General features: G+C 37.2%; 1 protein-coding gene and 1 long non-coding RNA gene across 4 annotated transcripts in view; both read left to right on the top strand.

Annotated features, from left to right (window-relative positions):
* Positions 1–14,314, top strand: part of KCNQ1 (potassium voltage-gated channel subfamily Q member 1) — a 340,245-nt gene that overhangs the window by 154,179 nt on the left and 171,752 nt on the right. The window lies entirely within an intron of this gene.
* On the top strand, positions 10,272–11,430 carry LOC135415606 (uncharacterized). The gene is made up of 2 exons (XR_010431205.1): positions 10,272–10,373; positions 11,117–11,430. It is a non-coding gene; the product is annotated as an uncharacterized LOC135415606 (long non-coding RNA).

Genomic DNA, 14,314 nt, shown 5'->3' with positions numbered 1-14,314 from the left:
TAACAAGAGCAGTATTTTTATATGTATGTCCTTCTACAAAAATCTTCCTTCCTAAATGGAAAAAATATTTATTTCCTAAACTGTCTCTGGAACTCCTGTCAGTGACAGTGCCCTCATTTCTGACATGGCAGACTGCAGATGCACTGCTTCCTAATTCAGTGTCTGCAACAAACCAGTGATTTGGGTTTGATCTTCTTATTTGTTGAGATTTTCTTAGATCCTTTCACTTTCATCTTTAGTCGTTGTGTGCCTCATTTTTTTGGCAATATCCATTATTTTTGTTGCTTCCAGTTAGCGTAAGATTTTGTCAGTTGTGATAATACTTTTGCATGTTACTGCCGTTAAGAAATAGTGGTGGACAACTTGGATAAGTGGAAGTGGCGCACCTTTTTTGGAAAGTGTTTTTGACTTACTGATTGAAAGCTCTGTTTTAAAGGTAAGAAATAGCAATGTTTATTGTTAGCTATCACAAGTCTACCAAACTAAGAATTGTTTGCCAAGCATCAACTGCTCACTTGGTACTTCATGGTCATCTCTTAGTGTGCTTCCTTCCATCGTTTCCTTCCTTCCTTCAAGAACATAGGCCTTTTTTTTTGATTCACTTTTTGTTTGCTTAATTGCTTAACTGCTCTTGTATCAAAAATAGCGTGGCCAGCAGGACTAGGGAAACAATTGTCCCTCTTTACTCAGCACTGGTGAGGCCACACGTGTCCAGTTCTGGGCCCCTCACTACAAGAAAGACACTGAGGTGCTGGAGCAAGTCCAGAGAAGGGCAACAGAGCTGGAGAAGGGTCTGAAGAGTAAATCATACAAGGAGCATCTGGAGTCATTTAGCCTGGAGAAAAGGAGACTCAGGGGAAACCTTACCACCTTCTAAAACTGCCTGAAAGGACACTGTAGCCAGGTGAGGGTCAGTAAGTCTCTTCTTGTAAGTACCAGAGGCAGGACAAGTGAAATATCCTCAAGCTGCGCCAGGGGAGGTTCACAGAGGTGATGGAGTCACCATCCTTGGAAGTGTCTACAAAATGATTGGATGTGATGCTTAGTGTTCTAGCCTGGTTGACAAGATGGTCATCAGTTAAAGGTTGGACTTGATGATCTTTTCCAACCTTAATGATTCTCTGAGTTCATTTATCACTGTGTGTATGCGTGTATAAAATGCAAGGAAGGACCAAACCGAATTCTCCTCTAATTTCTCATTGCAATAAACATTTAAAATATTAGGGAAAGCTAGCATCAATAGGGTTTGCTGTTTGAAGCTGGCTGTGACATGAAACACACGAACAACTCTCAAGGCCACATTTCTGCTGTTTCTTGAGAGAAGGTTATGCTTGCCTTAGTTCTGTCAGCCATAGTTATGTAAATATTTGTTCGACTTTTATTTTAGGTGTCTGCTGAATGTTGTGGCAGGTTTCTTGCCCTTATTTTGCTCTGTTTTTCCCCCTAAGTGGTGTGGTATACCATGTGCAATTGATTTTTAGTCATTCTGAGAATAACCGAACAAATTTAAAGATTATTTGCATAGTATAAATTAACATATTTATATGCAATAACAAAAGATTGCTAAAGACTTAGGTTGTTCAAAGACCAGGCTTTCTCCAATGACTTCTTGTTACAAATGAACGTTGTCAAAATGGCTGTAATGTTCACTAATGTAGCACTTTCTTTTTAAATTAATATTATGAATTGTGACATTCAGTGGGACTGCTTGTGATAATAAACACCATGATTTTGTATAATAGAAGTCTGAATGCTCTGGCCCCTACAGTTTCTTCCATCAGCTAATGAGAGTATTTTATATGTGCAAGTGTCAGAGAAATTTAACCATACTCTGTGACTAATACTTAATAATAAGTCTACATATAATCAGTAAAATATCAGCAGAATTCCGTGCAAGTGAGTTTGGGTTAAATAACCCTTTTATTTTTAATTTACTGTAGCTATGTGGATACAGTCCAGAGCATACATACTCCAAGTTTTATTCACTGAGTTGTACATGATAAAAATTAAAGGCTTTTTTTTTTGTAATTTGGGACTTCAGGAGGACTTTTACATTAGGGCACTTAAGCTATGGAATCATCTCCCCAGAGCAGTCTTTGAGATCAGTGTGCTTAGAAGGTTTTAAAGTTGAATGCTATAAAATGTTCATGGGTAATATATGTTGAACATTGGCTGAGAGACAGGCAGAAAAGAGATATTAAGAATATATTAGATTAGATATTAAGAAGAAATTCCTTACTGTGAGGGTGGTGAGATACTTGAAGAGGTTGCTTAGAGAAGCTGTGGATGTCCCATCCCTGGCAGTGTTCAAGGCCAGGTTGGATGGGGCTTTTGGCAACCTGGTCTAGTGGAAGGTGTCCCTGCCCACGGCAGGAGCATTGGAACTAGGCGATCTTTACGGTCCCTTCCAACCCAAACTATTCTATAATTAATTTCATTTTTCCCTCCTATTATTTTTTCAGCAAGTTTGCTGCCAATTTCTGCCCGTTCCTGTGTAAAGGTACCTGGACTCAGTGAATCCTTCTCTTCTTGCATAAAATGCTAGCAGGGCAGCAAGTTATTTTGGGGGAAGCAGGGAAAGCAGTGTAATTAGATACTTTGAATCCTTCTGCAGCCTGTGATTCTGGGCTAATACGCTCAGAGAAGGAGAGAAAAAGAGCAGATAGAGGCTTAGGCTGATCCAGCAGCAAGCAAGCATCAGTGTATTAGCTGAGGGAGATTGGTTTGTGCCGTGATGTGTAGCAAGTCATGTTTCCATGCTCTTTAATTAAGCAGGGTAACAGCCAGCTTGTTCTTACTGTGGTTTACAACTCTGATTTTAGTTATCTGGGGCTTTATGATCTTCTGTCCATGCAGGTCCTCTAACAATAAAATATTCTATTTTGAGCAGCAGCATGGAGCTGAAAATGGAGGCTGCATTTCAGTTTGCTCTTGGACCTTTAGGACAGGGCAGCCGTGCAAGGGCTCAGCCAAGGACACTGGCAGTGACATTTTTCATTCTCCCACAAGTGCCAAAGATGGAGTGTTACTAGGCTTGTCACATTCTCTAGCATGCTGAGTTACATGCGAAGAGCAGATATTTCTAAAGTGCTGCATTCATGGTTCATTTGGATGAGCAGGCATTTCTAATTTGGCACCAGCCTAATGAAAAGATGCATTCCATTCCAGATTCCAGCAGCTGCAGACTTCATTGACTCCAAAGATAATGCCTTTAGTTTTGGCTGTGTAACTCGAGTGATACTTCAGCTAACTGCTTCTAAATCCAGTGGTTGTTATACTTAGAGGAAAAATAATGAAATGAAATGGTTACACTTTAAATTCACCCTTATGTTAGTTTTTGTTTGAATTATTGGTAAATCATAGATATACTCTAGTAGATTAAGTAAGAATTTATGGCATGTTTTATATGCAAAAAAACCCACCCTAGCAAACCCAGAGCATATCTGACAGAAGAGGTAATGTAGAGGACTATGATTCAATATATACATGCTAAGCAGTTTTGCTAGCAGTGGGGGTGAGTCATGTGCTTTCATTATACATTTCTTTGGATTCTGATGGGGAGCATGGAGGGTAGCAGCTGAGGTGCAAATTTGATTTTATTATATATTTGGAGGTAACTAGAGTGAATGGTTGGTGTAGCCTTATGTGTTTGAGAATAAATGTGAAATTTAGACATTGAATTAGTTTCAAATTTAGAAAAAGTAATTAATGCATATATTTCACTCCAGCAGTCTTTCTCTTTCAATGTTCTTTATAAATAAATTACACTGTCTGCTACCATACTGATAGAAGAAACCTGTTTCTGAGATACATGTTCTTTTCCTAATGTAAATACAGAGCAGATGAGTTCCCCCCTGTGACAGTTTGATAGAAGCATTTATTACCTGGTGCTTCTTTTGATTACTTTCTTTATCTTAACCTAAAGATCAGTGTTGAATTTACTTCAGTAGATTAAGTTGAGGGATAATCCATTAGACTTCTGCTGATAGCTGAAAATTAATCAATCAACACCTAGATTTTAGAGCTATGAGCATGGCAATAGAACAGATTGTTCTTGCCATGCTAATTTCAGTTAATTGTACCAGTAAGACTTGTAACACCTACAGGAAAGGTATACCTGTTTATTCAGAAAAAAGCCAGAGACTAAAGAAGGAAGAAGAGCACTGTCAACAAGACACTGTTAAACTTTAAAGCCATTTTTTACAGACCTGCCTTTGCTGCACATTTAACTTCAACTTTGAAAGTCCTATATTTTAACAAAATTATTTCCCTTTTTGTGTTTTTGCGCTTGACAATAGAAGTTTTTAAGCTTTTTAATAATATTGTCTGAGAACGATGTAAAAATGTTTGTTAAGCTGAGAGACAGACATTGATAGAGGGGCATGTTTCACAGAGGTTTCCTCCTTGAAAGCTATGGAATAGGCCTTGGTGGTGTTGGAAATGGAAGGGGGAGAAGGGAAATGTTTTGGTGAGGTGGGGTGTAGAGAACAGTCCAGCTTTTCCATGCAATGAAGTGAGAATGAGATATTTTTTTCATGGATGTAGTAGGATGAAAGGTGGGGTAGTAAGCTGTTCTTAGACTAACTGGAGAAGGATCCTAAAAGAACGGAACAAACAATATAAGAAATACCTGACATTGTCATTTGTTGCGGTAAGATGACCTGTTTGGGTGTTTCAAAGTGTAAAACTTGGAAACACTACCTAGAACTGCCCAGGAAATAGATGAGTCAGTCAGTGATTTCCAGCCTGAAGGGTAGAGTTGGGTAATTAAATTTCTCTGTTGATACTAAGTAAAAACCATTTGACTGTTAGAAGTTATTTTTTCCTGACACACTTAGGATATGTAATTAAATCAAGTTACATGGGTTCTTTTAACAGCAAAGTATGAATATGCGGATGTCACTACCAACCTCTGGGTTCGAGATACTTACCTGAAAAATTTGATAATGAGGTTTTTTTCTCCTTTTCTCTTTAGAATGATTGGCTTCATCTCTGTCAACTGTGTTCCATTTGTAAAATAAGCATGTTTTATTTCACGATGAGCCAGGATTCTGTGATAGATGAGCTTTCATCAGTAGAATGGGCATATCAAATGCAGAAAATTCTTTTTTGTGTGTGTTTTGAGGTTTTGGTTTTAATCCCGGCTTCATTCAAGATACCAAAGTGGGGAGACTCGTTTTTCTTTTTTTTTTTTTTTTCCCCTCAGGTTTAGCAAAACATCCTTTGCTTGGGCACTGCTGTGGCACAGTGGCCCATGGAAGTTTTTGAGTCAAAATTGCCTAACACTGACTTTTTCACTGAATACCATCACAAGAAAATCTTGGCAGTTTATTCAAATGTTATCTCTTGGAATTTACTCAAAGCCTAAGTTGAGGGAGTAGTTCTGATTTATAATTGAGGTGAATAATGTAAATTCATTTTTGTTTTTATAGGCATCCATTCAGAGTAAGTGCTCTGGACTGAAAAAAAACCCTCAACAAATAATAAATGTAAAATCCAGATGCAGATCTCAGAAGTGGAGAGCTAAATGCACTTTTTAACACATAAATGGTAGTTCTACTTGAAAACAGGTTAAGCAACTCTGGTATGACCAGATTTCATTAAATTGCAAAAGATTGCAAAAGTATTTAATTGTAAAAACCCTTGTAAACCATTAGACTGGATCCTTTTTGTATTCAGTGACAATAATGACTGAGTAAAAGATCTGGTGTATAAGATGTTTTATACTAAGCATGGATCTAACAGTGGTTTTAAATTAGCAATGCATTAATGGCACTTTGCACTGTAGAAGTCTATTTTAAATGAATACCTAGATTGAATAAGTAAATACAGGCTTGCATTTTGTGGAAAACCCCCAGTTACTCCTTTATCTTCTGTTTGCTCAGCTTTTAGAAAGCGTGTATTAAGTCACAATTCTAAATAGAAAAAAAAAAGTTAGCTCTGTACTTGTTATCTGACACTTTCTTTATGTGATTCCTCCAAAAATAGTGCTTATAATGCCATCACATTTTCCCCAGTATCCTCTTGTGTAAACTTAACTAGCCTTTTGTAAACACCAACACTGTTTTCTGCTTTCGTAACAAAATATTGCACACAATTTTTATAACAATTTTACACTCATTTTTTGGTACTAGGATAATGCTAAGGTAAAAAGCTTAACAGTGATATTCTGGCTCTTCGGGGGAGCATTCACTGTTTTTTACCTTGTCTCTATTACTGAATTCTTCTGTGATCTGCACTCTTTTAAATCTAAAACACTCCCATTTTCTGGAGGTGAAATGTGAGATCTAAAGATCTGAATTTGAGAAAGGTTGAAATCAATGGAAGCTGTACTTGACTCTGTCAAGTGCCATATAATGCTAACTGCTATTAATTCTTCATTTTCATGACCAGAAATGCAGATATTTTGTAAGGTGATACTAAAAAAAATGCCGCAAAGACATACTAAGGGGCTCAGCATAGGTGTCTAGTAGGCCCTGGTGCTGACTCCAGTAGAATTATCTCAAGTATCCACAGTTGTCCTCAGGTCGATCAGATCATGGAAAATGAGAGGTACTTTCATTTTGAAAAACTTAACCAGGATTGTAAGGTAAAAGATGTAAAGTTAGTTACTGGTTTTTGGCCATAATCACTCTGCCTTTCTAGTTTTGATGTGGCAACTGAGAGAGTTGTCATACCAGTCAGCTGCCAGGAGTATTTTGAAGCTAAATGTATTGATATTTCTAAAGTATTGATAATTCACTCATGGAAAGAACCTTGAAATAATTAATCATTCTCTATTCATCGTAAGAGTAGAGGAGTGTAAAGCAAATAAAGAAAGGATGTCACAATTTGTGAGTAGGAGAAAACAAAATGCTTATGGAATGAGTGGTCCCCTCTGTGAACTCGGGTTTCCAGGGCTGTTGCACAAAGGCTGTGAGTGAATGTTTAGTTAAAGTCTGGACGATAACGCTAAAGGAGGGAGTACTCATACTACGTGCTTTGCAGTTTCTGAACAATGAGAGATTATATATCATAATATGTAATATATATAATAACCCTACAAGACTGTACTCTTTTAGCACTTTTTCAACTGTGTACCTGTATTAAACCTTCCCAGTCAAATAAAAAGTTTCCAGGGATATGCTGAAGGGCACTTGCTCTACCTCTGATATTCCATCAAGTGGGTTTTCCTCAGCATGGGCTTCTAATAACAGCCAGCTGGGGTGTGATTTTGTGATTTGATCTACTGGATGTTGTAGGACTATCAAAATCCATTTTCACTTCTTACCACTTTGAGTTTGAACTTTGGAACCAGAGGTAACTAATGCCATATTCCAGCCCAGCCTAACATGTTACTATTAACTCCAATAATTATAGGTATTTGTGAAAATTTTTCAATAATAATTACACCCTTTGACAGATTTGTGCCTTGCTGAAAATGTGATTTGTAGTGTGTGCTCTGATTGATTACCCAGTAGTGAGTCTCTTTAACAAGATGAACAAATTCTTTATTTTATTACCTGAAACAAAACAGGACATTTATTCAAATGTTAATTCAGCAGTTGGCCATATTAGTTCCATCTCAGGAAAAACAAATCTCAATTACTTTCAACTGTCCCTAGTACCTCATAAAGAGGTGGCTTTTTTGTTCACAATCAGTTTACAAGAACAAATCCCAACTGTAAAGATTGGTTTGTTCAGAAAACAAAATATGACGAAGTTTACTTAATCTCTAGAAGAATTGTATTTGAGTGACTGTATAATTATATTTGTTTAGCTCACGTTCAACAATGACCATTGAATTTAAAAAGAGATTTTTTTTTCTTGAACTGAAATAAGGAAAGTAACAGAATGAGAAGCAGTACATATACACAGAGTGCCTTGTGTGAGCTGTGATACCAGAGATAACATGGTTGGGGATAACAGAGCTGAACTTCAGCTCTCACAAGCACTTGTCCACACATGGAATTATTTAGGAACAGTGATTCTTGAATAACTCCATGTGCTGACACTCTTGTTTCTGTCTAGCTTAACACGCTTTGATGGGCTAAATTTGACCAAAATAAGGCAACCTTATTCTGGAATAAGTGTGTCTACACATGGAATTATTCGGGAATAACTGTTCTTGAGCAGTCATTACTAAATAATTCCACATGTAGACAGTCCTTTAATCTAGCAAGTTCTTAAGTAATTTCTGAAAACATGGCTTAGTTTCCTCTGTTTTTAAGGGACAATCTATATACTTTTATCAAAAGTATTGTTTTGAAAAAGACCCACATTTAAGTCCTAGCTGCTCTTGGATGTTGTATGCTAGATAAGGGGGAGGAGGAGGGAGTATCTATTGGTTTTTTTCTGATATTATGGTGCAAAACAAGAAAAGTGTATGGCAAAATAGCAATTTTCAATACAGTGACTCACACAAAGAGACTACTTTGAACGGTTCTGGAGTGTTTTTACTAAGAAAGCGGCTTGAGAGAGATGATTATTGCTTTTTTTGCCTATCAGTTTTGCATCTGGTTGTATTTAAAAACTAAGACAAGAAATTCTAAGTTTTATCAGTGACAGAATAATATTGAAAATTATACTGTTTGCCTTACAGTGAAAACTTGTTTTTTATAATGAGGGTGTTTTTTTCCCCTGTGTTAAATATGTGCATGGAAATTCATTACAACCAGGAGTTTCAGGCCAGTGTAACTCAGGGCTTACATTCTACTTCACTATAAACTGTGTCTTAATGCATTTACCTGATTCACCTGTGTAAGTTACCAGTGGAAATCTGCATAGCTCATAGGACACTGTTCAGCTTGGCTATTTGAAGAGGTATGTTATTTCTTTGAGAACAGATTACGTAAGAGGATTCAGAATTTAAAACACATTCTTAGAAAAACCATTGGATTGTCTGTCCTTATTAGAAATGAATTAGCCTCAGGAACAAAATATTCAGAATTTCTCTACAGAGATATTTTCTGCAAAGAATGAAAGGCTCTGTAGTAATTGTTAAGAAGTTCCGACAATATTATGTTTTTTAAAAAAGCCACGTTCTGGGTCAGTGTTATTTTCATGCTCAGAAATGTAAACATACAGCATGGTATACTATTGTTAATTCAGAGCAGTGAAACAAATGTGCATGGTTCAGATGGTGGAGAGATGTTTAAACAAGGAATAAATGTGTATGGCACACGAATACTCATACCATTAATACTGTTGTATTAATAGTGATGGTTCTGCTGGGACAAGTTATCACTTCCTGTGGTGAATTTCCTTACAGTGTAGTCAGCAAAATATGTGGGCTCTATTTTTTCTCTGGGATACAAATCTCCTATTTTCTACATGTACACAAAAATGTAGATTTTTCTGCATTGTTTTCTCCCACTCACATGAATCACATTCTTAACTAAAGGCAGCCAAACTAGCCTTCAATGTAAGCCTTTCTCCTAAACACCAACGTCAAAAAATTATCCTACCGTGAGATCATAGCCGACTTAATTAAAACAAGGCTAATGTGGAGCAGCATTGTACCTGATTTGCCTATCAGTGTCCTGTTCTTTTCTCTCTTTATCATAATGGAGCTGGCTAAGAAGAATTGGACTGCAGTTTTGCTCACATAAACACAAGTGAACTTTGGCAAGATCAAGACATACAGACAGCATTATTACAAATTCATAAGTGGAATTTCTGTGGATACTTCAAATACCTTTCTGCAGACTACCAATAGCCTCCTTACTGGGCTGAGGTAATTCAGTGTAGGAAGCTTGCTAAATAAACAGTAAGGTTGTTGCTGTGCTAATGTTCAGGTGCAGTTGTTCTGTATATTACTGTGTAACCATGAGCTATTGAATCAACAGTGGCAAGGGACTTGCAAAAAACACATGATAGTTTTTGTGGGACACAGTGTGTGTATATGACACTGGGCCACAGTACCTCGGATACCCAGCTCTTGTTCAGCAGCCTTTGGGTTGTTTAAAATCATGGTAAGTTTATTTTCCCACATTAAGAAGCCTGCAAATCTCATAAAACTGGAATTCTGGTTAACAAAGGATCACGTTAGCAACCTCTCATTTATATCTCTGTCAAATGTGTATTGATCACAGCAGTCCTACCGCAGGCTGGTTTTTGGGTGTTGCCAGACAAGGTTCATAAGAGTGCTGCAGTCACATGGATAGAGCTATTGATTAGGTTGCTTCCAGTCTCTGTGAAAAACAAGGACAATTTTATCAGGAAAATGAACAAAGAAAAAGTTATATTTTTCAAGTGAAAAGGCAGTGCTACCTTTTTACCTTCTAGGGAAAGACACTTCTCTGCTTGGGAATTGCTCTGTATCCCTTCTTTTTGTCGTGGTGCTTCCTGAGTGGCAGACCTATAAATTTTCACCCTCTCTCAAGCCACAAGTGGTAAGATCTGCAGTTTAAAGTCTATTTAGACTAGGGCTGCATCCCTTTCTATTTGTGCACAGTTCTCTCATCAAATATTCATGCAACTCTTCCAGACCCAGTGGAAGGCATCTGCCAAGTGCCCTTATAATAAACAGGATTATATGTGGTGTAGTAGAGCCCCTGAGGGAAAAATCTCTTTTAAGCCCCATGTCAGGATTTTGTTTGAGGTAATCTCAGTTTTTCACATAGTTGTATTAAATAAGAGATGTTCAAAACGTTGTTTAGCGTTAGCCAAGATACCAGTACTGGTTTAGGAGCATTCAACTTCAAAACGACTGCAGCATCCCTTTTCTGCTCCAGGTAAACCAGCAAATTGAAATTCATTGTTTGCTTTGGGGTTGCACTGGTCTTTCAATTCAATACTGTGCTCCAGAGCCCCTTTGGATGAGATAGTGTTCTGGTCCATATGTAGCTGCCGTTCTGTTAAATAACATGCTGCTCCTCTAAAACCTTCGAATAGGAAGGGACCAAGTATCAATGAAAAGTTTCTTGTGGATTCATGCTTCCTGCTTAGTGCTCTGTGTAAAACTAAGTGCTGTGTTTGCTAGGCTTTATTTTTTTTTTTCATACGAAGTGGAAAAAAACCACTTTCTTAGTTGGAAAGTTTGTTAAAAAGAAACTGAAGTGTATATGTGTTTAGGTGCAGATAGATGTGCATTTTGTTAGCATGTCAGACTGACCCGACCTTTCTGTGTAAACAGGGTTAATGAACCTTGCAAGGCACAGGATTAACAAGACGAAAAAGGAGCTCAGGAGTAGTGAAAATGGCGTCAGCATTAACTGGAGAAATGGATTGCTCTCCAAGTTTGTCCATTTGGCAGCACTTGTGGGCAAGAAATGTGACATTTCCTCTCCTTTTTTTCTTCATTCCTTGCCCATTCTTTGCACTCTGTCAGCTATTCAAGAAATGGACTTTATTCATCTGTACAAAAGGTGCAGTTTATAGATGCCTCCTGATCCTTTAAGGTTGTTCATTCCAGGGCAACTCAAAACTAAAATACACCTTGTGAGTTTAGTATCTTGTGATTTAGCATCTGTGAATGTGTATGACTGTAACTAGAATGGGTAAAAACAAGCTAACTGCTGTAAAATGATTTTTATTGTTTAAGTCTGTTAGGCACCCTCTGTGACAAGTTGCAGTATGAACATATAAAGAGCCCAAATTAAGCCATGACTGTAGTCTTAAATAATTATTAACAGAAATACATGTTTATGAATAGGGGTGCTGTGGGTTTATGTATTATATAAAAATTGAAATGCGTTGCTATTTTAAGAGGAACGCTGTTATCCCATCCCTACACCTTTTCTCCCTGCCCTCTATGTTTTACATTTTCTTTCCTCTAAAAGAAACCCTTTCTGATTAAGGATCATGTTGAAAACTCAGCAGTTTTTAATCCAACTCTCTGCAGGCTGCAGTTCATGCTTCATTTAACTGATCAGTTCCACTGCTACATTACTAGACAAAATCACCAGTTTGAAGAGAGAAGCAATTATAGGGAGTCATAAAAATGGAAGACCCCACATTTTAAGAAATGAAATGCATTTTAAAAACTTTTCCCTTCTCATACAGATTATTTGGAGGGTGTTTTTGTACATGACTAAATGAATAGCACACTTTTCAATGTTTTGCTACACTTTGTATAACGAATTCAGATCAGAACATGAAGTACGTGCTCAGCTGTTCAGCAGAGACTGTTAAAAAGATTATTCTGCGTGCGTTGAACAGTGTGGATGCATGTGAAAAAGTTTCAGCAAAGTCATGCATAAATGCTGGTGTGAACTATGAGTGTCAGACTTGATCAGTGGTTGTTAGTGTAATCCTTGAGGTTAGTATAAGTAGGGCTTCAAATCAGCAAAAGTGATCCTCATTATTTTCTGGAGTTGTGGGGATATAACTGTGTGAACAGATGCATTGACAGGGACAACAAATCAGAGACTGAGAGGAGATGCTATGGGGCCCTAAATAGTCCCACGGACTATTGCATAGGACTTGTTTAACCTGTTCATTTTATGGTGCCATAATCCTGGAGAGTCCTTGCTAGTGGGTGTTCTTGACCTAAATCCTAACAGATTCAATACAGTTGCAACATGTGCCTTGAAGGTTCTGAAAGTAGTCTCTCTTTTTTTTTACTTTTTGCTTATTCATACTATTTTTTCATATGAATGGTTATGCTGACAAGTTCATATTAGCTCTTTCTTTAGCACAATACTCTTTAAATGGGAAACAATGCTTGTTAGTGAGGGTTTTCTTTTCTCCATTCTCCCTTCATTCACATTTTTCTGTGTTCTTACAATTTCTGTTCTTGATCAAGCCTTCTTCTAAGACTACTGACAAGACTCGGACTAGACCACCTTATTGTAGCTGAAAGTATAATGACTCAGAATGTCTCTTGCAACAAACACCTCAAATTTGGACATTCGAAATACTGGGAATTTTGTATTAAAATATAAATCCACTACATATTTGCTCAGTGCTTAAACATTTATGCTCCTCTTTTGAATAAGATACTATTTTCTTGCTAGAACTTATCTTGATACCTTAGATATTTAGGGCATTGTGTGATGAGTTAGTTACATGAATCCAGTAGTTACTAATCACATGGAAAAAATCCACATTGACCATATTCACAGTTATCACTTGCACATGTGCTGGCATGCTACAAAAACAGGAGCATCATAGAAGTTACAAAGTTGATCAGATAGCCCTGTCTCTGAAGGCTTTTCATGGTGTCAGATTATTTTTTGCAGCATAGCCTCATGAGAATCTGTTGTGACAATGCAAAAAAAGCTAGTTGTTTTGAGTTGTTTAGTTGATGCCCTACAGGTGAAAAATGTGTTCTAGTATTTCAGGGACTTATTGCAAATACTCCTAAAGCAATGTGGGCACCTCATGTGAGGCATTACAGCCTGTGACCAGTGACATAACATCATGAAATTTGTCTTGTGAGAGCAGATTCAAGTACTTTACATGATCATTATACTGCAGCTGAGTCATGTGGATTTTCTTTTTCCTCTAACATGCAGCTTTATTTTCCACAGCAATAAATGTATTTTTCCATATGGTGTGAGCCAAAGTCTGCTTGGAGCACCACCAGTTTAGATGAAGCAAATTCTTTCCCAAAATACAACACTTTATAAGGTATATCCATTTCTGACAGGAACAAAAATATATACAAATAGTCATTACTTTTACTTGGAACTGATGCTCAACTTAGCCCATTGCTTTTTTTCAAACAATCCCACAGTAACAAAACAATACAAGATAACAGTCCATATGACTTAGCTGTATGTTAGCCATTAGAGTAAAAGACTTAAGGATGAGATATTTTCAGAAATCAGAATTTGTCACGTCTGAAAAAAATTCTCTTCAGTAAGCAGCACCCGATAGCCAAAATAAGACTGAATTATTTGCAAAGTTCTTCTTAAATTGTTTGAAAAATAACACATCCCTCTCTTGGCAAAAACACACTAATTGAAGCCGAATGGGATATGCTGATGCATTGAATGCTATCAATGCATTTTGCTACTGATAGTGTTTCAGGCTCAATGGCTTAGAGATCTCTGCAAGTACAAGGAGTTTTTGGAAATTTTTATATCTTTATGATGTAGGTAGGGGACAACATGACATAGTTAATTGTGCAGATTCTATGTTAACATATAGCATTTCCTTTAAAAGTAGCACTGACAGTCAAGGAGAGATTACTACAAAGTCCAGGAAATATCATTTGGTCCTCTAACTAATCCCCATATTTTTGGAGGCAGAGGGAGAAAATGCTATGTGGGTTGAGGAGGTTTTTTTTTTTATTGTTATTACTTATGAAAAGATACCTTAGGTTAATCCATTTTGAATGTCAAGAGGATAAATCTGACAGGAGTCAGAAGAGCTCCAGTGGAACTAG

Source organism: Pseudopipra pipra, chromosome 6 (assembly GCF_036250125.1).
Source record: "Pseudopipra pipra isolate bDixPip1 chromosome 6, bDixPip1.hap1, whole genome shotgun sequence".
NCBI classification, from domain to species: Eukaryota; Metazoa; Chordata; class Aves; order Passeriformes; family Pipridae; genus Pseudopipra; species Pseudopipra pipra.
The sequence above is the reverse complement of the archived record's forward strand: the minus strand, read 5'-3'. Positions and strand labels throughout refer to the sequence as shown.